General features: G+C 38.6%; 1 long non-coding RNA gene across 1 annotated transcript; it reads right to left on the reverse strand.

Annotated features, from left to right (window-relative positions):
- Window positions 1–16,504: 16,504 nt before the first annotated feature.
- On the reverse strand, window positions 16,505–17,549 carry LOC113047595 (uncharacterized). Its single transcript, XR_003276309.1, has 5 exons — window positions 17,499–17,549; window positions 17,325–17,396; window positions 16,973–17,221; window positions 16,806–16,889; window positions 16,505–16,664 (listed from the first exon to the last, which is right to left on the reverse strand). It is a non-coding gene; the product is annotated as an uncharacterized LOC113047595 (long non-coding RNA).
- Between the last annotated feature and the right edge of the window lie 9,819 nt (window positions 17,550–27,368).

A 27,368-nucleotide genomic window follows, 5' to 3' on the forward strand; every position in this document is an offset into this window, starting at 1 on the left:
ATTAAAACTGGCAGCTCAGCAGTGAGTCAGTGTCATGGACGGAGGATCTGTTAATATATTTTCTAGCTGGTTTAGATTTTTATTTTTTTTTTCTTATAGAAATTATTTGTAAATAGAGCAGTCATGTCTGAGTCTTCACCAGACGCAAGAGTTGTCATCTGTGCCCCACAGCGAAAAGTGTGTCTAAACTTGATGACATCACACTATAGTGTCAAATCATCTGAACACAGAGTCAGAACATTTCATCATAAACAGAACGAGCATCAGTTCACTGATGGGGATCGTGTCCAGTGTATCCATCACTGGGTTCTGCTGTCTTTTGTTGGATCACGCCACTTGTGTCTGGTGTAGACCTGGCGTGCGTTTTTTATCATTTTATTTTACAGCCCTGCTTGTTTTAACGTTTTTATTAAATATCTGTATTGACTGCATGGTCATATTATCGAATTATTTACTGCCATGCGACCTACAAAAGTAAAGCTTGGCGAGTCGATGAACGAGCATTGCTGCAGGTTGATTTTTGGCGGATGTGCTGTGCTTGTGCAGCCGCGGTCGTCTGCATTTCGTCAGGTGAAACATGTCTCTCACTCACAGCAGAGTCTGTGAGAAGCAACAACTTCCCCTCCACGCGCACTAATACCAGAAACACGCTCTGCCTTCACCCAGTGAATAAAGTATTTCAGTATGTTTGAAATGTTATGTTCATAACATAGCATATAAAATAATAATAATAATTGTAAAAAAAATAACAGGAGAGTTTCAAAGTGGCTTAAGCTATGTGTAAACTTTTTCCCTATATCACATGCCAAACTAATAACATTGTAAGCATTACATCTTTGATTGCTGCTTTCTGCTGTGAAAATTTTGTTTGTGATGAAAATAACAGTATATTTTTGTCAGTTATTTTACCTAAACAGATCGATTAACTTCAAAATCAGATAGCATGCTGATAATGTAGCACTGTAAGATTACATTTGTTTGAACGCATTATTGCAAAAGCAATTGAGTGTGAATCTGTTTAAATCATGCTTTAACCCGAAAATAATCAGTAAAAGAAACAGACAAACTCTTAACATCCCGCTCGATTCTTGCAGTCAACCTTCTGATCAAGCTAAATATGTTGGCTGTTGGTATGAATTTTACTCGTGATATAAAGCTCATATTCAAGTGTTTGTGCAAAAATTATTAATGTGCATTAATGACAGGGAGGCGCCCTCTCATCACTTTAATTTTTCATGATAATGAATGTATAATTTTTTAATTAACACAATATCGTGGTTTCTCACATAGGTACATTAAAAATATATCTACAGAAAGCTTGAAATGTTTTTAAACGAAAAGGAATAGTGTAATGTGTGAATGTTGCATTTCTCTCGTCGGAGAGAGCCAGCACTGTGAATATAACCAAAACAACAGTCCTATATAAACCGGTTCAGCAAGTGAAAGCCTCATAAGACACTGTCCATATGAAAGAGCAATTCACACCTTTATCTCGACCCCACAAGCCATGAATAACTATCCAAAACCCAACCCCCTCCAGCTGAACACAATTGGGTCTGTGTTTTGGCTCTGAGGAACGGCGTGTTACTGGGCTGAAACATGCCTGCACTACACTTCATAATTTTCTCGCAGCCCTTATTATTATTTTCACAAGACCATAGTGATAATAACAAATCATCAATTAATAATTAATCATTATTTTATGAAAATCATTGTTATTTGTGATCGTGGATGTTTGCGGGAGGCTTTAAGACCAAGCGGAGTCCTCTGTTCCCGCCTCACAGCGTGCGGGTCCCCGAGGCTTCACTGTCTGCGGTTTGACTTTACTGAATCAGATTGAGGCGAACTTATTGATCATGAGCCCAACATTTAGCAAGGCAGGAAAATTCTAACGGAAAGAAGATGTATATCATTGAGCTAATGCTGTTAAAGAGAGAGAGAAGTCTAGGACTATTCTTAAACTTGGAGCTCATTATATTGAAGTACAAATCCAAACACCAGAAACGTTATGCATTTTATGAATAATGAAATGTTATGAAAATTATGCATTTTATTTATTCACATGCTGCATGGTTGAAATAATATTTTAGTTTAAGTTCCATTGTTTAAAAAAATGCTTTATTGGCTAATGTTTCATAAACCTTCAGTTGTTATGCTCTAAAATCCATGCCATTATTAATTTCACAGTATTTTTACCACCTAAATGACTAATCTTTAAAGTCACAATTCTATAATGGTCAAAATTACTCAGGCCAATGGTATTTTTTAATGACATTATTTTATTATTATTATTATTATTATTATTTGAATAATTGTAGCTTACATAAATAGGTAAAGCAAAACAAATATTCGGATTGTCCCTTATTTTTTCACTTGTTTTCCTAAAGAATAAACACTTATTTTTTACAAGCATAAACATTATAACATATTATTAATTAATAAAAATAATTTAATAATTTAAACTTTAATTTAAATACTATTAAACTAACTTTAAATTCTCAAGGAGTTTATAAGTAAAAAAAAAAAGTTCTAAATGAATTTGTGTTAACAATATAATTAGAACTAACAATATAATTCGATTTTTTAACAATAAAATAAAACGAACAATTCCTGTATAAAATGGTACAGCAACCTTTATATCAGTGGTTCTCAACTTTTTTTTTCCAGCGGGCCGCACTATGGTCTAAGTGCACGTCTAGGCATATAATTTACATATTATGTCAGCAATACAAACCAACCTGATTTATAATATTATAGCCTAACTATTATGATATATAATCTATTACATTCATTGAAATAAACAATTCTACTCCTCATAAATAAAACACCTGATGCTGTCGGGAGCTGACCAATTTTGTGAGATTCAGTTTGAAAGGAGTAACACAAAGAAGTTGCGATTGTAACGCCTGTGTTATACTTTCCACATGAGCAATCCAGATGCGTACACGGCCAGCGCGGACGCAGACTTCTTCAATTTATACTTCTGAATGCGCAGGCTGATGGCCAGCTCTGCAATTGCCCAGAATTATTGCACATCGCTGTCTTTATATTCTTTTATTGACGGATTGCACAGGTTCGAGTAGCAATGAGCTTCTTCACTCTGCCTGCACATGTGCAATTTTGCTTTTGAAGCCTACTGACCACGCGCACCTGTCCGCGCGGTCGTCTGCTCAGAGCCTCGGCACACACTCTCCAATGACGATTTTTATGTCACGCCTACCTAACCGCTACAATAAAATTCATAGATATAAAACAATTCAAGCATATCACACAGACAGTTAATTTAATAAATGTTTATTTATTAAACCATAGTTAGTAAAATGAAAAATTTTGAAATACCGAGGCAGGCTCGCAACAGCGCTCGCAAACGAAGTGAGAAAAAGCCTACAGTCTAAACAAATTAAATTAAATTAATTAAAAACAAACCTGCAGATTATTTTACCTCAAAAATGCACCACAGAACATGTGCATTCTATTTTCCATTTTCCAACAGTTAAACGAAAATAAAGTCCAGTCAAACAAAAAGTTAGAACAGTCTTTTACAGAGCATAGTGGAGAAAAAGAATAGCCTCCAGAGAGGAAGGTTTTAACCACATCCTCCTCTCTTCCCGCTGCGCTGAAGACACGTTCGCAGCTGCTGATGGCGGGACACTAAACACAGAGCGAGCCAGTCTTGACAGTTGCGGTAGCAGGGTCTCATGCTGTTGCCACCATAGCAGCACATCTCGTCCATCACCTTCCATGTTGTGATTGAGGCGCATGTATTGCTGTACTTCATCGTCGTCATCCTTGTCCTGCTCCAGAATGTTTTCAAACTTGGCCAGTGGTCTCTTCTTTGCTGCGTGGCCCGCAGCAACAGGTGCAGACACAGAAATGCTCGCCGCTACATGAATCATCATTTTATAATTATTAGTTGGCCAACTAGGCTATGATTAATACATTAATTTAGAGGCATATAATAGCTACTACTACAATAAGTGGATATAAGTGAAGTATAATCGTTTATTAATGCCTAAAAATATAAATAGAGGAATAACCCAAAAAAGGCCCGAGGCCCGGCCCGCATGTGAGCTATAACGTGAAAATTGGCCCGAAGCCTGGTGCTAGGGCCATAAATAAATCGGGGCCCATCGGGCTTGGGCTGAAATGCAGGGCTTTACCTAACGGTCCATAGCGGACTCGCGGACGCAGAAAGTTTAAGGGGGTTTTAGATGCAGGCTTGCATAACCTGACGCGCAACATTCGGGGTTTTGTTGTACCCTGTACTGTTTCAGTTCTCCTTTGTTTTTTGTGGTATATTGTAAAATCTTCATTAAACAGACCTTGTTCAAATAGCAGTTGAGACATATCAGGCAGGTTATTGGCAAATCTGTCTTTGGTGACTGGAACAATAGTTCTGCCCAGACGGTAACGCTGAGATATATAGTTAATATCAGTGATATGCAGCATGCACGATACAAGGAAATGGTCTGTAATATCATCACTTGAGGTACAATATCTATAGCAGTAAGACTGATTCCATGAGATATAATTAAATCTAAATCACTTCAGATGGTAGACCAGTGGATCTCAATTACAGACCTGGGATATCACTGCTCTGTACATCTTGTATGATTCTCTGGGGACATGGACTGTTACCAGTTTCAGCATAAAACTATGAACGAAAATCGTTGTAAACTCAGGGCTGCTAAAAGGGTGTGGCACAAATAAAAAATCCTACTGACCTTTGTGTATTAGTGACGCTTCTCTTCCTTATCTGCTAATGTCTCCACTGCTAAAAGGACATACTATCATAACAAAATTAACAGTTCATCTAACTCTTTCATGCTCTTTAAAACATTTTCCTCACGCCTTTGTCTCTCTTCCACCATCAACTCTAACAGTTGACAACTTTGCCACGTTCTTCACTAATAAAATTAAAACCACCAGTGCAAACTGGTACTTTTTCACACCACAATCTGGCAAGCACATCTTACCAGCAAACATACACTCATTCACATCCTTCTCTCTTCACTCTCTGAGGCAGAAGTCTCCGAACTCATCCTTTTAATTATCCTACAGTAGGTGGCCAAACAAAATGATTGATCAGTTTTGCCTTGCCGATGTGTTACATCTGACAGCTGCAGTAAGGGAAAATTAAAGAAAAATGTTGTAGTTAAAATATTAAATATTCACAGATGGAAGTTTAGTACTTAAGAAGTTATGTGCGTTTCTTAGAACGAATTCAAGCAGGACAAATGTCAAGCCTATGAGCCTGTGCCTATATTTTATCTAAGCTACACAGTTTTACACCATATTTTTAGATTTGAAATATTTAATAGGTGTGCAGTAGAGCCCTGCTTTTATTCTTAAACCCGCACCCACTTGCTTTAGCTGAATGTATGACCAGGCCCGCCCTTTCCCGCAAACTATGTGTTCCACTACCGCCCTCATCCGCAGTGTTTGTGTACACTCCCACCCGCTCCCTCTGACATTTATCTCAGAGCTTGTGAAAAATGTAAATGAATAGATACTCAGGCTAAATATTTGTTCAAATTCAGAATAACATATTTCTAAACATGATTGCATCTAATAATATGAAGCAACTGATGCTAAACCAAAGCACCACACATGACGAAAACATTGGGTATTATTTTTATTAGTGTTATAAAACATTAACCGTTAAAACATTACCGCAACTAGCGGCACCTCAGTTTTTAAATGCATACATGCACCAAACGATTAACTAAATAAAAATAAACACAACAAAATAGAATGCTTTAAAAAAAAAAAAATCTTGCAGAATTCACATTCACAATAGCTTGCTTAACAAGCTATTGCAAAAAATAAATATTACTAATATATATATATATATATATAAAACGTAGAGTCTAATCATAGAATACGTAGTAAACAAATTAATTTGATCAATGTGCCTTATTGCTTTGCTTACTACATATTACTATGAATATCATTTAGAATTCTGAATTCTGAAACATTGCTTTGTTGGACCTTTCAAATACGGTGCGATTCCGCAGCAGCCCCGGAAGACACGAGAGAACATGCCCAATCACAAAGAGACCACATGCAAGTATCATTCTCTATGGCGATTTAAGTGCTGCTTAAAGTTTGTCTATGATTTGATTCGTTGTTGTCTTTCAAGGGTTACTGTCTGTGAACTTGCATAACTGACCTTATTCTGTAATCACGCTCTCTCTCTCTAGTCCTTTCTCTCTCATTCATTCTCTCTCTCTCTCTCTCCCACATTTGGATTCCGTTATGTCTTGTACAAAGTTTACTGTCTGTATTGTCGTACACGTATTTACTCTGTGTGATTTGTAGTTCGATGTATTATTAGTTCAATTATTAAAAACCAATATATATTCATGATTGCCTTTAACACACTCACATTACGAGTCAATGAAATGTCTGATCTTTAGCTACAAGCTTTACTTTTAGTAACTAAATTGATCATAATGATAGGATAATGTTTTCATGGCCAGAGAACATTTTTCCTTGAATTACAAGAAGTGATAACTTTATTGAAAATTGATAAGTTAATCTTACGGCCGTTTGTTGGACAAACAACTGTTTGATTTGCTGTAATTTACAGTAAGATATATCACTATAATTGGTATGAAGAATGGAATATTGACATTAATGAGTAAATTACAGTGCCTTGTAATGAGTTATTGATATATGCAATTGAGCTATTTTTCATCTTCAACAATTTTAATGTAACTGTCATATGATATATATATATTAATCATATTCCTGATTAATTATTCAAATTCCCTATATATCATTTGAGTTAATTATTATGTACAACCCAGTGTGGCTACATGACCTTAGGGAGCATGATGGATCACGTGGTATAAGGCTAGTTAGGTATGCAGGAGCTAAACCATTTAGGGCCTTATAGGTAAGTAATAATAATTTGTAACTGATACGGAAACTTAATAGGTAGCCAGTGCAGAGACTGTAAAATTGGGGTAATGTGATCATATTTTCTTGACCTGGTAAGGACTCTAGCTGCTGCATTTTGGACAACCTGTAACTTGTTTATTGAAGATGCAGGACAAGCACCTAGAAGTGCATTACAATAGTCCAGTCTAGAGGTCATTGATGCATGGACTAGCTTTTCTGCATCAGAAACAGATAACATGTTTCGTAGCTTGGCAATGTTTCTAAGATGAAAGAATGCAGTTTTAGTAACATGGGAAATATGGTTTTCAAAAGACATGTCGCTGTCTAATATAACCCAGATTTTTGACTGTAGAGGCAGTAACAGTACATCCGTCTAATTGCAAACTGTAGTCTACTAGATTCTGTGTACTGTTTTTGGTCCAATAATTAGTATCTCTGTCTTATCCAAATTTAATAGGAGAAAATTATTGGTCATCCAATCTTTTACATTTTTAACACACTCTGTTAGCTTAGCTAATTTAGAAGTTTCATCTGGTCTCGTTGAGATAAATAGCTGAGTATCAGCAGCATACCATTAGAAACTTTTTTCTAATAATATTACCAAAGGGCAACATTTATATTGAAAATAGAAGGGGGCCTAGGACGGATCCTTGTGGCACTCCATATTTTACTGGCGATAAATGAGATGACTCCCCATTTAAATAAACAAAATGGTAGTGTTTGGACAGGTAGGATCTAAACCATCTTAGAGCCTGCCCTTGAATACCAGTGTAACAATAAAAACTTCATAATCATTGGGAAGAAGGAGGCGGGAACCGGCAGACAATCAAACTGAATCTTTAATGATAAAATAAATACAAAACAGTGCGACAGCCCCTCGCGGACGACTGTCGCAAACAAACAAAATAAAAACACAAAATAAAGCCCAGGCCTGGTCCTCTCTCTTCCTTCACTGTCGTTGCTCCTGTTTTATATCCTTCTATCTCCTCAGTGGTACTTGATTTGTTAATTTAGCCACTGAGCTAAAGAAAATAACCAAAACAATCCAAGGTCTTTAAATGAGTTTGTGGATATGCTCTGCCCTGGCAGTTTTTAGAACCTGTCTATAGCTGGACATACTGTTTTTCCACACAATTCTAAAAACTTCCAAGTTAGTTTTTCTCCATTTTTTCTCCATTTGCGTTCAATTTGATGGGGGCAACAGCTTCTAAAGTATTTGAGAAAATAGTGCCCAGGTTGCCAGTCATTTCTTCTAGTTCATGTGTATTTTGGGTACAAATAGCAGTTGAGATAAATCGTTCCCGGTTACTTAACTGTAACCTTGTTTCCTGAGAAAGCAGTTGATGATGTCATTGGGGTGCACCCGCAACACAGGGCTATAAATAGATAAGCCACAGGTGCATCAAACAGGATATTTTGTCTGAAGAGCAGTCCTGAGACATCTTCAGCACGGCAACGCAGCGCATCATCTCGCTCCACTTTCTCAGGGAACAAGGTTACAGTTAAGTAACCAGGAACGTTCCCTTTCGAAAGCTACAGTCGATGCTGCACTGCTCAGCGCTTTGGGAACGAGAATACCCACGCCGCTGTGCTTGAAATGTCTGGACCCCTACGGTTGTGCAGGTGTGCTCACAAAACCACAAAAAGGCCTCAGACATTAGCTTGTGATGTTGACTCAAGGACATTAGAGCCCGGAGTAGCATGTACTTCCAAACTATAAAATCTTATGAATGAGTGCGGAGAGGACCAACCTGCCGAATCACAAACCTGTTGTAAGGGGGCACCCCTTGCTAAAACACTAGAGAAGGCAACCCCCCTGGTGGAGTGAGCCCTAAGACCTATAGGAGAAGTTTGACCACGCGCCTCACAAGCAAGAGCAATAGCATCCCTGACCCAATGAGACATGGTCTGCTTGGTGGCAGCTGCTCCTCTGTTACCACCACCATAACAGACGAACAGTTGCTCTGACTTACGCATGCTAGTGCAGTGGATGTAAGTCTGAAGAGCACGGACTGGACACAGTCTATAAGATTTCTCCTGCTCCGGCGTTGTGAACCGTGGAGGGCAGAAGGCCTCTAGAATGACCAGATGTACAGCCGAAAACGGAACCTTAGGCAGGTAATCAGGATGAGGATGCAAAATCACTTTCACCATTCCTGGGGCAAAGTATAAGCATGATGGTGAGATAGACAGAACCTGCATATCCCCAATTCTCTTTAAAGAAGTAATTGCCATAAGAAAAAAACATTTTAAGAGTCAGAAGTTTATCAGATGCTGATTCTAAAGGTTCAGTGGGGGTTTCAACAAGACCCACGAGAACTATAGCTAAGTCCCCAGAAGGCATCTTGGTTTTTACTGTAGGCCTCAGTTGTCTGGCCCCACAAAGGAAGCGAGAGAGAAGAGGGTGTCTCCCGAGTGGCATCCCGTCAATCAAGGCGTGGCAAGCCGAAAGAGCGGCCACATAAACCTTAAGAGTGGCAGGGCATGTGCCTGTTGATAATTTCTCTTACATGAAGTCCAGAATTGAAGCAATCTGGCAGTTGACTGGATCTGCATTGTGTACAACACACCACCTTTCAAAAACCCCATTTACTGGCATAACTTTGTCTGGTGGAGGAAGCCCTAGCACTAAGATTGGTATCAATAACATTCGGTGAAAGCCCTGTGTTTCTCAATTTTCTCAAAATCTCTGAGTTTACTGTCTGTCTGGACATTAGATCTGCTCCCAAATTCATATGCCCTGAAATGTAAACTGCCCTGAGTGACAGGAACTTGCCCTGGGCCGAAAGAAAAATCTGCCTCGCTATTCCCCGGCCAACATTTGTATGTGGGGCCCATATGGGTGTGAAATGGGCTTAAAAATGGGCCCCATGTAGGATTGTCCGCGGGTTACATAATGGCCCCATGTTAATTGCCCAGATGAATTTCATGTAGGATTGTACTTGGTACTAGGTGGGACCCAAGTGGGCAACATGCACAAAACCCATATCGGTCCCAGCTTTAACCCAGTCAACATTTGTATGTGGGGCCCATGTGGGTTTGAAATGGGCTGAAAAATGGGCTCTGAGTGGGATTGTTCGCAGGTTACATAGTGGCCCCATGTTAATTGTCCTGATGGATTTCATGTAGGATTGCACTTGGTACTAGGTGGTACCCAAGTGGGCAACATGCACTAGACCCATCTTGGTCCCAGCTTTAACCCAGTCAACATTTGTATGTGGGGCCCATGTGGTTTTGAAATGGGCTGAAAAAATGGGCTCTGTATGGGATTGTCCGTGGGTTCCATAATGGCCCTATGTTTATTGCCTAGGTGGATTTCATCTAGGATTGCACTTTGTACTAGACGGGACCCAAGTGGGCAACATGCACAAAACCCAGCTCAGTCCAAGCTGTAAATATTTATATGTGGGGCTCATGTTGGTTTGAAATGGGCTGAAAAATGGGCTCTCTATGGGATTTTCTGTGGGTTCAATAATGGCCCCATGCGAACTGCCCACATGGGTTTCATATAGAATGCCACTTATAAACAGGTGGGCCCCTTACTGGATAACATACACTAATTAGACATCGAAAACGCCTCTTTTAACGCCACGGGTACCGCAGCGGCGGTATAAAGTGCATTTGCAGCTTTTGACCACTGAGTGGCGCTTTAACCACAAGTTATCAAACAAGCGCATCAAAGCACATTTTCGCAAATAGACGTCAGTTTTGCCTCGCTGATGTGTTACATTTGATGGCTTCAGTCACGGAAAATAAAACACTATAGTTTAAATATTTAATATATTTAATATTTAATATTCACAGATGAAAGTTTGGTATTTATGAAGTTATGTGCATTTCTTAGAACAAGAAAGAGTCTGTGCTTATATTTTCTAAGCTACATGGTATTAAACCATATTTTAGATTGGACACATTTAAAAGGTGTGCAGTATTATTTATATTATATTAATTATGCGTTATATTATTCAGAAATTGAGAAATTAAGATTAAGAAATTGTTGCATGTTTAAATGTGAAGCACTGTATAATTTTGTTCCCATTATTTAGGCCTAATTTGCCTAAAACAAGAAATGAATAAAATGAAACCGGCACGATTAAATCTTTGAAACTCTAAAGAATTAATAAAACGTCCTCACGATTAAACTCAAGTTCTCTCATTATAATCAAAAACATTCACACAATGTAAAAAAAAAAGCTTTAGTAATTGACAACTAAAGTAATTTTAGAGTAATGTTAGAGTCTGTGCTGCAAATCATTTCAGAAAGATAACAGCTTTAACACCAGTATTAAAGACTTAAAATAAGTTGAGCTCATAACTCACTCTTAGTTAGCAGCAAGTGTTTTAAATAACTTGATCCGATGTGGATTATAATCACTAAACAAGGCAGAAATATTTAGAAGCGATGTAAAAGACTATGCACGCTAAACATTAACGTTACCATAGTAAACATGGTAAATATGACCGCTTGGATAAATCAGACGTCAGCTTCTTATTCTCGATCACAATTGTGTATTTATTAAGTAACATTTTATCTGTCGTCTCGTTACGTTAGTTTAGCTCCACGTTGCATATCATAAAAATATAATAATGATTTTTGTTCGGGAGCTTTTATAAAAATACAGAGTCTGCGCTGCTGATCATTTCAGAAAGATAACAGCTTTAACACCAGCATAACACTTTTTTAAATAAATCAAGCTCAAAACTCACTTTCAGTCAGCAGCGAGTCTTTGAAATAACTTTATCCAATGTGTATTATAATCTCCATACAAGGCAGAAATATTTATAAGCGATGCAAAAGTCTGTGCACGCTAGGCATTAACATTACCATAGTAAACTTGGTAAATATGACCGTTTGAGGAAATCAGACGTCATCTTCTTATTCTCGTGTATTTATTTAGTAACGTATATTATCTGTCACAAGCCTCGTCTCGAGAGTTTAGCTCACGTCATAAAAAAATATAATAGCCTAATGTTTGTGTTTGGGAGCTTTTATAAAAATAGAGATATTATCATTCATTCTAAATGTGACGGCTACTGTGGCTAATAAACAGAAACAGACTCGACTGAATAAGCAGGCTATTTTCATAAGCGTTAAAAATAAATAAATAAAATAGAAATAAGTGTATTTATGTGTGATTAATTTTGAGTCCTGATAAATTAAATCAATGTATCACTTATTCTACATCGATGCTTTTGAATGTGAATATATAACAAAGCATGCAAACAAACGGCCGCTTTTATCATCTTCGTTTTGTGATCGCGCATGTTCCAGTGACTTTTTCTGATAACTTCTCTTTCTTCTACTTCTACATTTGTTTTAACGCATTATTGCGAAAGCGATTGAGTGTGAATCTGTTTAAATCATGCTTTAACCCGAAAATAATCAGTAAAAGAAACAGACAAACTCTTAACATATCGCTCTACTCTTTCAGTCAACCTTCTGATCAAGCTAAATATGTTGGCTGTTGGCATGAATTTTACTCGTGATAAGAAGCTTATATTCAAGTGTTTGTGCAAAAATTATTTATGTGCATTAATGACAGGGAGGCGCCGTCTCATCACTTAAATTTTTCATGATAATGAATGTATAATTATTTAATTAACATAATATCATGGTGTCTCACATATGTACATTAAAAATATTTACATTTACAGTTAATCATTTAGCAGACGCTTTTATCTAAAGCGACTTACAAATGAGAACAATAGAAGCAGTCAGGTCAACAAGAGAACAACAACAGTATACAAGTGCCATGACAAGTCTCAGTTAGTCTAGTATAGAACGCATAGCCAGTTTTTTTTTTTAATAAATGAAAAGACAAGAAAAGGAAAAGTGCTAGTGTTAGTTGGTTAAGTGCAGGCGAAAAAGATGAGTCTTTAGATGTTTCTTGAAAATGAGTAAAGACTCAGCTGTACGAATTGAGATTGGGAGGTCATTCCACCAGCTTGGCACAGTCCAGGAAAAGGTCCGTGAGAGTGATTTTGAACTTCTTTGGGATGGCACCACAAGGCGTCGTGCACTTGCAGAGCGCAAACTTCTGGAGGGCACATAAGATGTAACCAGTGAGTTTAGGTAAGTTGGTGCCGTGCCAGTGGTCGTCTTGTAGGCAAGCATCAGTACCTTGAATTTGATGCGAGCGGCTACTGGTAGCCAGTATAACCTGATGAGGAGAGGAGTAACGTGAGCTTTTTTGGTTCGTTGAAGACAACCCTCGCTGCTGCATTCTGGATCAATTGCAGAGGCTTGACAGTACATGCAGGAAGGCCCGCCAGGAGAGCATTACAATAGTCCAGTCTGGAGAGAACAAGAGCTTGGACAAGAAGTTGGGTTGCTTGCTCTGACAAGAAGGGTCTAATCTTCCTAATGTTGTACAAGGCAAACCTGCAGGACTGGGTCGTTGTAGTAATGTGGTCTGTGAAGCTTAACTGATGGTCCATTACAACTCCTAGGTTTCTGGCTGTCCTTGAAAGAGTAATGGTTGACGAGCCCAGCTGTATAGAGAAGTTGTGATGAATCAATGGGTTAGCTGGAATCACCAGGAGTTCTGTCTTTGTAAGGTTAAGCTGAAGGTGATGGTCATTCATCCAGCTAGAAATGTCACTCAGACAGGCTGAAATGCGAGTAGCTACCGTCGAGTCATCTGGCTGGAATGAGAAGTAGAGTTGAGTGTCATCAGCGTAGCAGTGATAAGAAAAGCCATGCTTCTGAATGACAGATCATAATGACGTCATGTAGATGGAGAAGAGAAGTGGTCCAAGTACTGAGCCTTGAGGAACCCCAGTAGCAAGGTGTTGTGACTTAGAAACATCACCCCTCCAAGACACACTGAAAGATCTGTCAGAGAGGTAGGACTTAACCCACAGGAGTGCAGTTCCAGAGATGCCCATCTTTCTGAGGGTGGACAGGAGAATCTGGTGATTAACAGTGTCAAAAGCAGCAGACAGGTCCAGTAAGATGAGTACTGAGGATTTTGAAGCCGCTCTTGCTAGTCGCAGGGCTTCAGTAACCGAAAGCAGAGCAGTCTCAGTTGAGTGGCCAGTTTTGAAGCCAGATTGGTTGCTGTCCAGGAGGTTGTTCTGTACAAGGAACATAGAAAGCTGGTTGAACACAGCTCGCTCAAGTGTCTTTGCAATGAATGGAAGAAGGGATACCGGTCTGTAGTTTTCTAGAAGCGCTGGATTTAGAGATGGTTTCTTGAGCAGTGGGCTTACCCGAGCCTGCTTGAATGCTGAGGGAAATGTTCCAGAGTGAAGAGAGGAGTTGCTAATGTGAGTAAGCGAAGGTATGACTGAAGAAGAGATCGCTTGAAGGAGGTGAGTGGGGATCGGATCAAGTGGACAAGTTGTAGGATGATTGGACAGGAGAAGTTTGGAGGCGTCCATCTCTGAGAGTGGGGAGAAGGAGGAGAAATTGTGTGTGTCAGTCATTGTGAAGTTGTCCTCAGTCTGCGATGTGGAGAATTGGTCACTGATGGTTCTTGTCTTATTTGTGAAGAAAACTGCAAAGTCATCCGCTGTAAGAGTCGATGGAGGAGGTGGTGGCGGCGGATTAAGAAGAGAAGAGAAAGTCTTGAAGAGTGTCCGAGCATGGCAACAGCTGTTAATTTTGTTGTGGTAGTAGGATGTTTTAGCCGTGAAGACATTCGGCTATATATATCTACAGAAAGCTTGAACTGTTTTTAAACGAAAAGGAATTGTGTAATCTGTGAATGTTGCATTTCTCTCGTCGGAGAGAGCCAGCACTGTGAATATAACCAAAACAACAGTCCTATATAAACCGGTTCAGCAAGTGAAAGCCTCATGACACTGTCCATATGAAAGAGCAATTCACACCTTTATCTCGACCACAAAAGCCACGAATAACTATCCAAAACCCAACCCCCTCCAGCTGAACAGAATTCGGTCTCTGTTTTGGCTCTGAGGAACGGTGTGTTACTACCCAGATAGCAATGAGTTGGCGGACCGCCGGCGGCGTTCCGGCGGCAGTAGAAGTGTCAGAATGGCATAATCGCAAACACGTTAGAAGCGGCAGCCGCCTTCCTACCACCTTCGTTCAGCGGCCGGCCCGCGGGCCAACTGCCGTCCCGCCGCCGTTATATCAAAGGCGACCCTTCCGTGGCACGTCGGAGGCAAACGCTATTTTCGAGCGATTGGTCGCCGCTTATATATATATATATATATATATATATATATATATATATATATATATATATATATATATCATGCAGTTTATCAAGAATAATGATTGATCAAACCAGAAAATTTCCATTTGACGTTTTAATTCCACATTTCAAAGTACAGTACAGTTATTGAAACATGATGTCAGATCACTGAAATATAAATAACAGAAAAAAAGAGAAAAAAATAAAAAATAAATACACACACACACACACAAAAGAACATGCAGGTTTCCAGATAAATTGTTAAAAACCAAAAAAACCGGCCTTAGCTTACAAGCAACTTATAACACTTACAATCATTGTTAATAATATAAAGAGGTCAGCTATGGGATGAAAAGAATTACCAGTAAACATAAGTAATGAGTATATCTGGTACCAAAGAATGTGCAGGACACCAAAAAAGAAATTCAGGTATAACATCACATTAACAAGCCATTTTTTAACAATAAGATAAGTGGTAATAATTTAGAATAAAGCTCTGGAGTAGAATAGACCATTATAATGGCATTGCTGACCTGGGGTACAAGATGTCTCTTGTATCTGTGATAAACATCCTCACATATATATATAAAAAATACTGAGGTAAAAAAAGAGTAGAACAGATACAACTGCAATGCTGACCTGTGGCACAAGGATTTACAAGCTATATTTAACAATATAATAAGAGTTGAGCACTATGATAATATCCACAGTGAACAGTGTGGATTGAGTGAGTGCAATCTGACACTTCTGGCTTCTTTAGGGGTCTTGATGTTGCAGGATAAAGAAAGGGTTCCAGTTGTCAGTGATGCTGGGGTGTCAGTAGTCAGCCTAGGTTTAAGGGGTCGGCTGTGGGTCCCTGTCAGCTGTGCAGCGCCTTTTTCCGCCTTCACGGTCAGATACTCCTTTCTGGTAACGCGTAACGTTAACCTGGACGGCTTCATCAGTGGCATCCTGGGTTCCCGGGTTCTTCCGGATGGCTCCTGTAGAAAATACAGATCTGTCATTCCATTTGAATGGCATAATGCCATACACATCTACTAAACATTTTTTTTTACATCCAACTTACTTTGAACAATGGTCTTCAGGAACATACCCTAAAACATGCTTTATCCCCAACTCCAGTCCAGGTTGTATTGATGGAAAGGTGATTAGAGAAGATACTTTGAAGCATCCGCCAGACGGTTGTCTTTAAGTCCCTACCACATTTGATTGCCAAAAACCGAAGCTGAAAATCCCAAAAAGTGTTACAAATTACATTTCTCTGAAGCTTATCATACATAAATACAAAATGTGACAGGCTGTGGATTCAGACTGTAGAATATGCAATACAATCTTAATTTTACTTTTTAGATTACCCTATGGAGTTATAAACGAAATCAGCACACTTACAAATCGTTCCTGGAGCTCTTTATACTGCCTCAAACAACACCAAATCTTCCTGGGTGTCTAGGGGGAGTAACAGATCCCCTGGCAGGGATAACTCTCCAACAGACACATTGGCACTGAAATGTTGCAGCATAGAGTCCATTTTGTTGTCCATGCTACGCACAACATCGCCAAACTCTCGACGTCGCAGCATTAAGGTCTGATCTGCACCTACAGGGGTTAAATAAAATAATAGTCAGTCCTGGTCCGTCAACTACTAAACTATGACATTTATATCTAGGTCTACTACATGTATAGGTGGCCCCAGTGGGAATTAAACCAACAACCACAGGTGTTGTTTGCAAGTTATACCTGATTTCCCAGTGCGAGCAAACGTCTTCAACATTGTCCCAACTTGCTTCACCTGCTCTTGAAGTGAGCCGCTGTCATCCGAAGCTACAAAATGAAAGGCATCTGGTAATTTTGTACATACATCACGTACTCTTTCCTAAATTTGATTTTTTTGTGCATTTTCTTACCTGCTCATGCAGTGCTTTCCCTCAGAGCTTGGTTCTCCTGCCTAAGGGCTTGGTTCTCATCCATCACGCCTTGTTTTTCATCACGGCTTATTTTTCATTCAAATTCACCTAAAGGCACTATTTTCAATACTTTTAAAACACTGGACACTAAGAAGTAGGCCTAAAATATACCTTCATAGCTGAAAACTTCATGCTGTACACGAGATGCCAGGGGAGTCCAAGGGCCAATTACAGAGCAATGACTTTCTCCTATTGATAATCATTGACGTAAAAATATGTTTGAAGTTATTGCATACATTTAATGAATTGGACTTAAAATGGAACACTTAGTTTAGCGCAACATATTACATACCTCCAGCGTTTTCACCCATATGCTGCCAGGGTAAATTTGCTGCTGGGGGTGTAAAGCTTAGTACTTGACGAGCTGGAAGAGCAAACATAAAAGCTTTAACTTCAGAGCAGAATATTGCATATTCAGTAACAAAATTATAATTGAACTGTGCAATGCTAATGGAATGTACAACACCTCGACACCTTTCATCCAGAAACTGCTGTGGCGAGTAACCAGTCAAGTGTCCTAATGAAAAACAGATTATGATTAAAGGATTCCTTAACTTAAACAGAAGCAATAGTTTCCAAGACAAAAAACATCACTTACTCGTACTCAAACTCTTGGCTCTGTGAAGTGGAGTCTGGATTTCTGTGGAGAAACCTGGTTCTGAGAAAGAGGAAACAGAAATTTGAAAATCTAACAAAGGGTATAGTTTAGTGGCAGGATCACAAATCAAGCATCACAGCAATTTTACATACCACCTCTGAAGTCTACAGATGGCACAAAATTTTCCTGGTTTTCTGGAATATACCAAATATCTCATCGCCCCTTGCCAAGATTCTAGACTTCCGAAACAGTAAGTGACGTGTATCAGTCGGTGAATGCGACAGGTTCAAATCAACGATCGGTGTGAAATTTGGAAAACGGATTATTATATTTATAGGAATCTTAAGGCGGTGGGGCATGACTGTTCCGTGAATGGATCAGAGGTAGGTGGGGGGGAAATGGATAATATGGAAGGGAAAGGTGAAGAAAGGGGAGGGTTGGGGAGGGGACAGGAGGGTGATAAACATGATAAAAGAAATAAGAGGATAAGGAGTGATAGTGTTGAGGATTCTGAATGGGATGAAGAAAACCAGGAAACTTCTCAAGAAGGGAGGAGGGAGATTTATGATGTCGTAATACGGTTTAATGAAAAGAATGAGGGGATTATGAAGAAGGTTAGCCCGTTTGTGCTAACAACAACATTAGCAAACAAGATATGGGAGATTGAGTTTGCAAAAATCCTTAATGATGGGAATTTATTGGTAAGATGTGCTGATGATGGGCAAATGAAAAAAGCCCTAAAGATCAAGGATATAGCAAAGTGTAAGGTGGAAAACACAGGAAGGGTGGGAATGAGGAAAAAAGATGGAAGGGTAGGGGTGATAACAGGGGTGCCATTGAGTGTTACAATGGGGGAATTAATGAAGAATGTCAAGGGAGCAAAAGATGTGAATGTCCAAAGGATGAAAACATCAAGAGATGGAGAGGTAAAGGATACAGAAACTGTATCAATAGAATTTGAGGAAGAAATACTGCCAAAAAAAGTATACTTTGGATTCATGAGTTATCCAGTGAGGATGTTTATTCCAAAACCATTAAGGTGTTATAAATATCAAAGGTTTGGTCACACTGCAATTAACTGTAATAGGCAGAGAAGATGTGCTAGATGTGGAGGGGACCATGATTATGGAAAATGCGGATCAGGGGTACCACCAAAGTGTTGTAATTGTGGAGGAACCCACAATGTGGCATTTAGTGGATGTGAAGTTATGAGACGGGAGATTAACATTCAAAAGGTGAGAATGCAAAAAAGAATAACATATGCAGAAGCTGTCAAGGTTTCATGGGAAAAAGATAATAAGCGGCATGAAGAGGTAGATGTGGAGACACTAGAGCAAAGGCAAAGTAGCTTTGAAAGAGTGTTTGTGAAATCCAAAAATGACAAAATTCAGTTGGTGGTTAAAGCAGCAGTCAATCACTTGGGATTAACTGGAATGACATGGGAAGAAGTGAGGGAGACCCTTACTAATCAGTCAAGTCAAGAGTCACCATGGGTTGGTTAACAATATTAATGGTTATTATTCTACAATGGAATGCCAGGAGCTTATGGCTAATGGACAAGAATTTAAACATTTTTTGAATGAGTTGAATGAGAAACCAGATGTAATTTGCATTCAAGAATCCTGGTTGAAGCCAAATATAGACTTTGTGATCCATGGGTATACAATAATTAGAAGAGATAGGAATTCTGGGGAGGGGGGAGGGGGGTGTTATATTTATTAAGGCGGGTGTATCATATAGATTATTGGGCAAAGGGGATGATCAAGAGTATATAGTGGTGGAGGTGTGGGAAAGGGGGGAGGGAATTAGTATTATTAATTACTATAACCCATGTAAGAGGTTGGAGCTGGACAAGCTTCTAAGATTACCAGGGCAAGATAGACAAAAATTATGTGGTGTGCAGATTTTAATGCTTATAGCTCAGTATGGGAAAGTGTACATACAGATACTAATGGTAAAATAATTGAAGAATTGATGGAAGAAAGAGAATTGGTGTGCTTAAATGATGGAAGAGGAACTAGAATAAATGTTTCAAGAGGGAAAGAGTCTGTATTAGACATAACATTAGTATCTAGTGTGTTGGCTGGAAATACAAATTGGGAAGTGTTGACAGCAACAACAGTGGGAAGTGATCACTACCCTGTCTTGTGCTTAGTGGGAGAGAAATTGGAAGGAGGAACAGAAGATATATTTTCTAGGTGGAATTTTGGTAAAGCTGATTGGGAAAGGTTTAAGAATTTGTGTGATGATGCAATGGTTAAGGTTGAGGTGGCAGGAAGTATAGATGATGTTAACAATCAGATAACCTCTGCAATTATTATGGCAGCAGAGGAAGCTATACCTAAGAGGAGAAACAGGGCAAATCGAAAATTGGTACCTTGGTGGAATGAAGAATGTCAACAGACAGTAAGGGACAGAAATAAAGCGTTCAGGAAGCTTAAAAGAACACATAATGTGCAAAATCTAATACAATACAAGAAGGAACAAGCAATAGTTAGAAGGAAGGGTTTACTAGTTTAACTCTTTTTATTGGTATTTTACCAATCAGAAAGAAAGTGGAAAAACAATACAAAGTTTGTATCAACATACTGATCAATAATAATAATACAAAATATGCAGATGAAATTAAACAGTCGCATTTCTTACTCTCTGACTCAAAGAAAAAAGATGGAAAGAAATATATATATATATAATATATATATATCTGCTTGCTACAAAACATGCTAGTGCATTACCCAATAATAGTATAAATACTAGTAGTGTAATATGCATATACAATCTGGTAGCAATAAAAATAAAATATAGCAAGACTAAATATTACTAAGGAAAGAAAGTAAAAAAAAAAAAAAAGATAAAAAAAGATAAAAAAAACCCAACAACAACCAAACAAAAGAACCTTACAACACCTTTACACCTTTTTTTTCCCTTCTTTTTTTACCAATCAAAGCCATCTGTTTAGAAAACAAATACAATTTATTTCCCCTTTTTTATGTACTTTGTTTCTTAAACAAACAAGGGCGAGAGAGAGAGAGGACAAAAACAACTAGGGTCAAATGCAAAAGAATGGTTTCATAAATGGTTATTTCTAGAAAAAATATTATTTTTTAAAATGCAAAAGAAAAGGTTGCCAAATCATATGAAATTGTTCTGTTCTGGCAATCATGGTAAATCTAATTTTTTCTATTTGAATAAACTGCAACAGGTCGTGCATCCAATGAAAGTAGCTGGGTGGAAGAGGGTTTTTCCAGTTCACCAGTATAAGCCTTTTGGCAATTATTAAGCAAAAAGCTAAAGCATTTGACTGTAAAGATGAGACAAAGATACATTTGAGGGATTAAGACTAAATATTGCCACTAAGGGGCAGGGTTCAACATCTAACATGAAAACATTCGAGATTGACTTGAAAATTGAAGTCCAGAAAGAGGTTAATGCTGGGCAAAGCCAAAAAGTGTGGAAGAGAGTAGCCGGGGCTTGTCGACATCGGTCACACGTAGGATCGAGATCCGGGTAAATTTTGGATAGTTTAGCTTTCGTCAAGTATATTCTATGCAAGAGCTTAAACTGTATTAGTTAGTGACGAGCACAAATAGAAGTGGTATGAACTCGACGAAGGACCTTTGACCATTCTTCATCTGTAAAGATATGATTAAGATCGGATTCCCAGTTCTGTTTAATGTTAGACATGGGTGAGGAATTTGAGTGAGCAGTAAAAGAAAAAATAGTTTTGTAAATATTAGAAACAGCACCTTTAGAGACTTTTATTTCTAAAACTTGATCAATCTCTTGTTTCTGAGGTGCATGAGGAAAGTGAGAGAATTTATTTCTTATGAATTCGCGAGTCTGAAGATATCTAAAGAAGTGAGTTTTCGGAAGGTTAAATTTGTCTGATAGGTATGAAAAAGTAACAAAAGTATTATCGTGGAAGAGATCATTAATATTTACAATGCCCCTTCTAAACCATAATGCGAAGGCTCCATCTGAAATGGAAGCTAAAAAAGAAGGATTTTTATATATAGGAGACAGACCCGACATTTTCTGAAAGCCAAAGTGTTTTCTAAATTGTTGCCAAATTTTTAGACTATGCAGAACTAAAGGGTTTGAAGAATAGTGGGAAAATTTTATAGGAATAGAAGAACATAACAGAGCATGTAAAGAAACTCGGCTACAAGACTCACATTCTATTTCAACCCATGCCGGCACCCAGTGACAAAGACCGTAATGTGACTGACTCCAATATAAAATGCTATGAATGTTTGCTGCCCAGTAGTAAAATAAGAAGTATGGAAGTGCAAATCCACCTAATCTTTTGGGTTGCTGAAGAAAAAGTTTCTGTATTCTTACTGGGCCTCCGTTCCAAATAAAATCTGAAATCATTCGATCCAGGGATTTAAAGAATGCTTTTGGTATAAATACCGGAATATTTTGGAATAAAAATAAAAATTTGGGTAAAATATTGATTTTTATGCCGTTAATTCTCTTTTGTTCTCTCCAAGATTGGAATAAAGTTATGTTTGAATAGATCGACATGTTTTCGTGTTATTGTAACTCCCAAGTAACGGAAATTATCTGAAGCTGATTTAAATGGAATATTTGATGCTAAAAGATCTCTTGCAACTGTGTTGATTGCAAAAAATTCACTCTTATGCAAGTTTAATTTATAACCTGAGACGCTACCAAATTGTCCTAAAATACTTAAAACATGTGGAAGACAAGATTCTGGATTTGAAATATATAATTCTACATCATCAGCATAGAGGGAAATTTTCTGTTCTTTTCCTGCTCTATGGATGCCAGTGATATTACAGTTAGAACGAAAAGAGATTGCAAGAGGTTCTATAGCTATAGCAAACAAAAGTGGGGACAGGGGGCAGCCCTGTCTTGTCCCACGGTGAAGAGAGAAATATTCAGAACTAATACCATTCGTTTTTACCGATGCAACAGGGGAAGAATATAGAAGTTTTACCCAGGACACAAATTTATCACCAAACCCAAATTTTTTTAATGTAGAAAATAAATAGTCCCACTCAACGCGGTCAAAAGCTTTCTCCGCATCAAGAGAGACTAGGGCTTCTGGCATGTATGAGTCTGATGAGGTATAAATTATGTTCATCAGCCTCCTAAGGTTAAAGAAGCTTTGTCTGTTTTTTATAAATCCAGTTTGGTCCGGGTGAATGATGTCTTGAATAACAGATTCCAACCTTAGAGAGAGAATCTTAGCCAGGATTTCCACATCTACATTAAGAAGGGAAATTGGACGATAGGACCCAGAGTCTAGTGGATTTTTTTTAGGTTTCAGGATCAATGATATTGACGCCTGCCGCATAGAGGGAGGAAGATGCCCATCATTTAGGGATTCTTCAAAAACCGAAAGTAGTAGTGGGGAGAGCTGGAGAGAGAACTTCTTTAAAAACTCACAAGGAAAGCCATCAGGACCTGGGCTTTTTCCGCTCTGCATCTGGGCAATAGCTTGCTGAATTTCGGTTAGTCTAATAGGATCATCTAATTTGGTTTTTGACTCGTTACTAATTTGAGGGATGTCAAGATTTTCAAAAAAGTGATCAATAAGATTAGCATCTTTGATGGAGTCTGACTGATACAGCGAAGAATAAAACAGTTTAAATTGATTATTAATTTCTTGAGGGTCTGATATACTATTCCCTGCTGTGTCTTGGATTTGAGCAATAAAGCTCCTTGCAGTTTGCAGCATAAGTTGTAATGCAAGTGCTTTGCTTGGTTTATCGCCAAACTCATAGAATCGATGACGTGACTTAAGTAAAAGGTGTTCAGTATGGTTAGTGGAAAGAAGATTATATTCAGAAAGCAAAAAAGCCCTCTCCTTATATAGTAATGGGGTTGGACTTAGTGCATATTTTTGGTCTAACTGACCAATCTGTCTAGAGAGTTCGCAGAGCTTTCTATCCCGCACCTTTTTGATATAAGCAGAACGAGAAATTATTTCTCCACGCAAATAAGCTTTGAGCGTGTCCCAGAGAAGAGATACAGAAATTCCTTCAGTAGAGTTAACCTCAAGAAAAGTACTGATCTTTTCGGAGATAAATTCAACAAAGCGGCTATCTGATCAGAGTAATACATTCATTCTCCAAAAATGTGAAATTATAGAACCCCCAGGGAGGGCCAGATCGAGAATTACTGGGGCGTGATCAGAGATGACTATACTTCCATAAGATGAATACTTGACTAAAGGAATAAGTTTGCTGTCAATGATAAAATAATCGATACGTGAATAAGTATGATGAACTGGAGAAAAAAAAGAAAACATTTTAGAAGTGGGATTCAAATGGCGCCATATATCAGTTATACCGTACCACTCCAAAAAGGAGTTAATTGTTTTAGAGGATTGGGACAGGGTACTTGGTCTGGGGGAGGACCTGTCTAATACAGTATTCAGGACACAATTAAAGTCACCTCCCATAATCAGTTGGTAAAGATTCAGGTCCGGAAAATTTGAAAAAAGATTTACAAAGAAGTCTGGATTATCCCAATTAGGAGCATAAACGCTTGCTAAAGCAACTTGATTACCATAAAGAGTGCCTGAAATGATCACATATCTACCGTTGGGGTCTGAAATAACTTTAGAAGGATTAAATGGAGTATTCTTGTTAATTAAAATTGGTGCACCTCTAGCTTTACAATTAAATCCAGAGTGGAACACCTGTCCAACCCATGACCTCATCAAACTTTTATGGCTGGAGTTCTTAAGGTGGGTTTCCTGCAAAAAACATATATCTCCCTTCAACTTAAATAAATTGGAAAATATTTTTATACTTTTCACTCGATTATTTAATCCCTTTACGTTCCAACTAATTAATTTAACAATGCCCCCCCTCCCCTGGAATGTATTAAGCATTGGTAATAAACCTTAGCTCAATATTGTTAGGGGAAAAATAATAATAATTGTTCAAATAGAGCATGACAAAAAGTGCTGGCATATAAGAGATGGCTGAAGGTGCAGAAAAAAAAAAGAAAAGAAAAAATGTTTCGTAACATACGAAACATTAACAAACCTGACAGAAAGGAACATAACAGACAGGTACAAAACAGCTAAGTTAACTAGCTCTTGCAACTTTAGCTGCCCTTTCGGCAGTGTTCCGTGAACAGGAGTTAAGTATAGTTTATTCTTTTAGCAGTAGGCTATATGGTGAATGGCATCCAAACCAGAAAAAAAGGCAGAGCAGTAGGATGGCATCGAACTCAGTATTCAGTTTATAGAACGGTCACATTTTAGCGACTCAGGATTGAATGTTTTACTTAATTACCTACCTCCCTTTTCATAACACAAACACTCAGGGTAACGAACTCTTTTTAAATGTTAAACATGTCCGTAGCTCAATCCTTGCTGGTTCCAGACTTAATGACCGTACTAACAAAGTCCATCGCTGCCTGCGGGGTCTGGAATAGATGGCGTTGTCCTTGGAAGTCAACGTGGAGTCTGGCGGGATGCAACATTCCGTAGGTGATGCCAGCATTGCGGAGTGCTGTTTTCACGTCTTTGAATTCAGCGCGGCGTCTCGCCACCTCAGCAGACATGTCCGGGAAGATACGGACAACCGCAACATTAAACTCCAAAGAGCCCAGTTCGCGACTCAGCTTCAATATGAGTTCTTTGGTTTGGTAATGGTGGAGTCGGACCAGCATATGTCTAGAAAAAGCGCTTTGCTGAGATTTTTGTCCGACACGATGAGCTCGATCAATTTCCAGAGGTCGCTTAAAGGCGCCGTCTCCAAACAGTTCTGTAAAAAATGAGGCCATAAAAGCAACCGAATTTTGGCCCTCCGAGCCGTCTGGTATTCCAATAATCCTTAGATTTTGCCTCCGAGACCGGTTCTCCAGGTCATCCAGCTTGAGTTTGAGGCTGGTGTTCTCTGTTTGCAGCGTGCTGCACAGTTTCTCCACCGCCATCAACCGGCCGTCTGAGTCGTTGAGTGCCTCTTCAATGTCCCCGATCTTTTGAGCTTGTGATGACAGGGTTGTTTGTAATGTGGAAACGGCAGAACGAATTTCAGACAGAAATTCAGATCATAGTGACGAGATTTCTGAACGGATGGTGGATGAAATTAGGTCCTTCAAGGAAGCTGGCGTGATCTCTTCCTCCACCTGTACTGAAGCACTAGCGTTAGCCTTAGCAGCTTGGTCGCTCCCTTTGTCAGTCAGCATTTCCACAATATTTTGCCCTGATTTTCCTGGTTTTGGCATTTTTTCCTTATTAATGTAACATAAAATCGAATATGTAATAAAAAATGACTAAATAAATAGCACTGCTAAAAAGAAAACAAATGTGTGTTCACAGAGCGACTTCCAACCACGTCTATTCACCACGAGGCATACCGGAAGTCTCTCAATGAGCCATTTACTTTGGCTGAATTGATTAGAGCAATAAAGAGGGCAAAACATACTTCCCCAGGGAAAGATCAAGTGTGTTATTTGATGTTAAAACGGTTAGGGGAGGAATCATTGTTGAAGCTTCTTGAGATATATAATAAAATATGGAAAGAGGGGAAGTTACCAGGTATCTGGAAAGAAGCGATAGTGATACCAATAAGAAAACCGGGTAAAGATCCAACTAATCCTATTAGTTACAGACCAATAGCGCTCACATCCAATCTATGTAAAATCATGGAAAGGATGATAGCGGATAGACTGATTTATGTCCTTGAAAAAAGAGGAATACTGGCTAAATGTCAAAGTGGATTTAGGAAGGGAAGAAGCACAATTGATTCAGTGGTGAGATTGGAGAATTAAATAAGAAAGGCGCAAGCAAATAGAGAGTAAGTAATTGCAGTATTTTTTGACATAGAAAAAGCTTACGATATGATGTGGAAGGAGGGATTATTAATCAAATTAAGTAAGAGGGGTTGAAGGGAGAGTGTTTAATTGGATAAGAGATTTTCTGTTTGGAAGGAAAATACAAATAAGGATTGGGGCAGAATTATCAGATGAATACATAGTTGATAATGGCACACCTCAAGGCAGTGTAATAAGTCCATTAATTTTCATTATTATGATTAATGACGTATTTGGAACAGTTCCAGAAGGTATAGGAAGTTCTTTGTTCGCAGACGATGGCGCATTATGGAAGAAAGGAAGGAATATAGAATATGTTACTAGGAAAATACAGGAAGCAATTGATATAGTGGTGGAGTGGGGATATAAGTGGGGGTTTAGGTTTTCTATAGAAAAAACTCAAGTCAGTCTTCTTTACAAGAAAAAGAATTCAGGAAGGACTAAAATTAAGAATGTATGGGAGAGATTTAGAGAAAGTTGGAACTTTTAAATTTCTTGGAATTAATTTGGATTCACGTTTGACATTTGCAGAACATATCAGGGGAATTGAAGAAAAGTGCAAAAGAGTAATAAATGTAATGAGATGTTTGAGGGGAAAAGTATGGGGTGCAAGTAGATTAGCAATGAAGAAAATATATGTGGCCCTAATCCGTTCAGTGTTAGATTATGGATGTGTGGTTTTTGGTTCTGCAGCTCAATCTCTGTTAAAAAAGCTTGATGTTATCCAGGCACAGGTCTGACACGGGAATGTGTGAAGTGTGCAAGGAAGAGGAGTCAGTGGAGCATGTGGTCTTGAGGTGCAGCAGGTATGATGTTCAGAGAGAGATGATGAGGAATAAGTTGAGAGAGATAGAGGTTCAGGAAATGACATTAAAAGGGCTATTGAGCACTCAACATAGGGCACAGACCAGAATTCTGATGAGTTTCTTATAATAG

The sequence above is a fragment of the Carassius auratus genome, chromosome 28 (genome assembly GCF_003368295.1).
Source record: "Carassius auratus strain Wakin chromosome 28, ASM336829v1, whole genome shotgun sequence".
Taxonomy (NCBI): domain Eukaryota; kingdom Metazoa; phylum Chordata; class Actinopteri; order Cypriniformes; family Cyprinidae; genus Carassius; species Carassius auratus.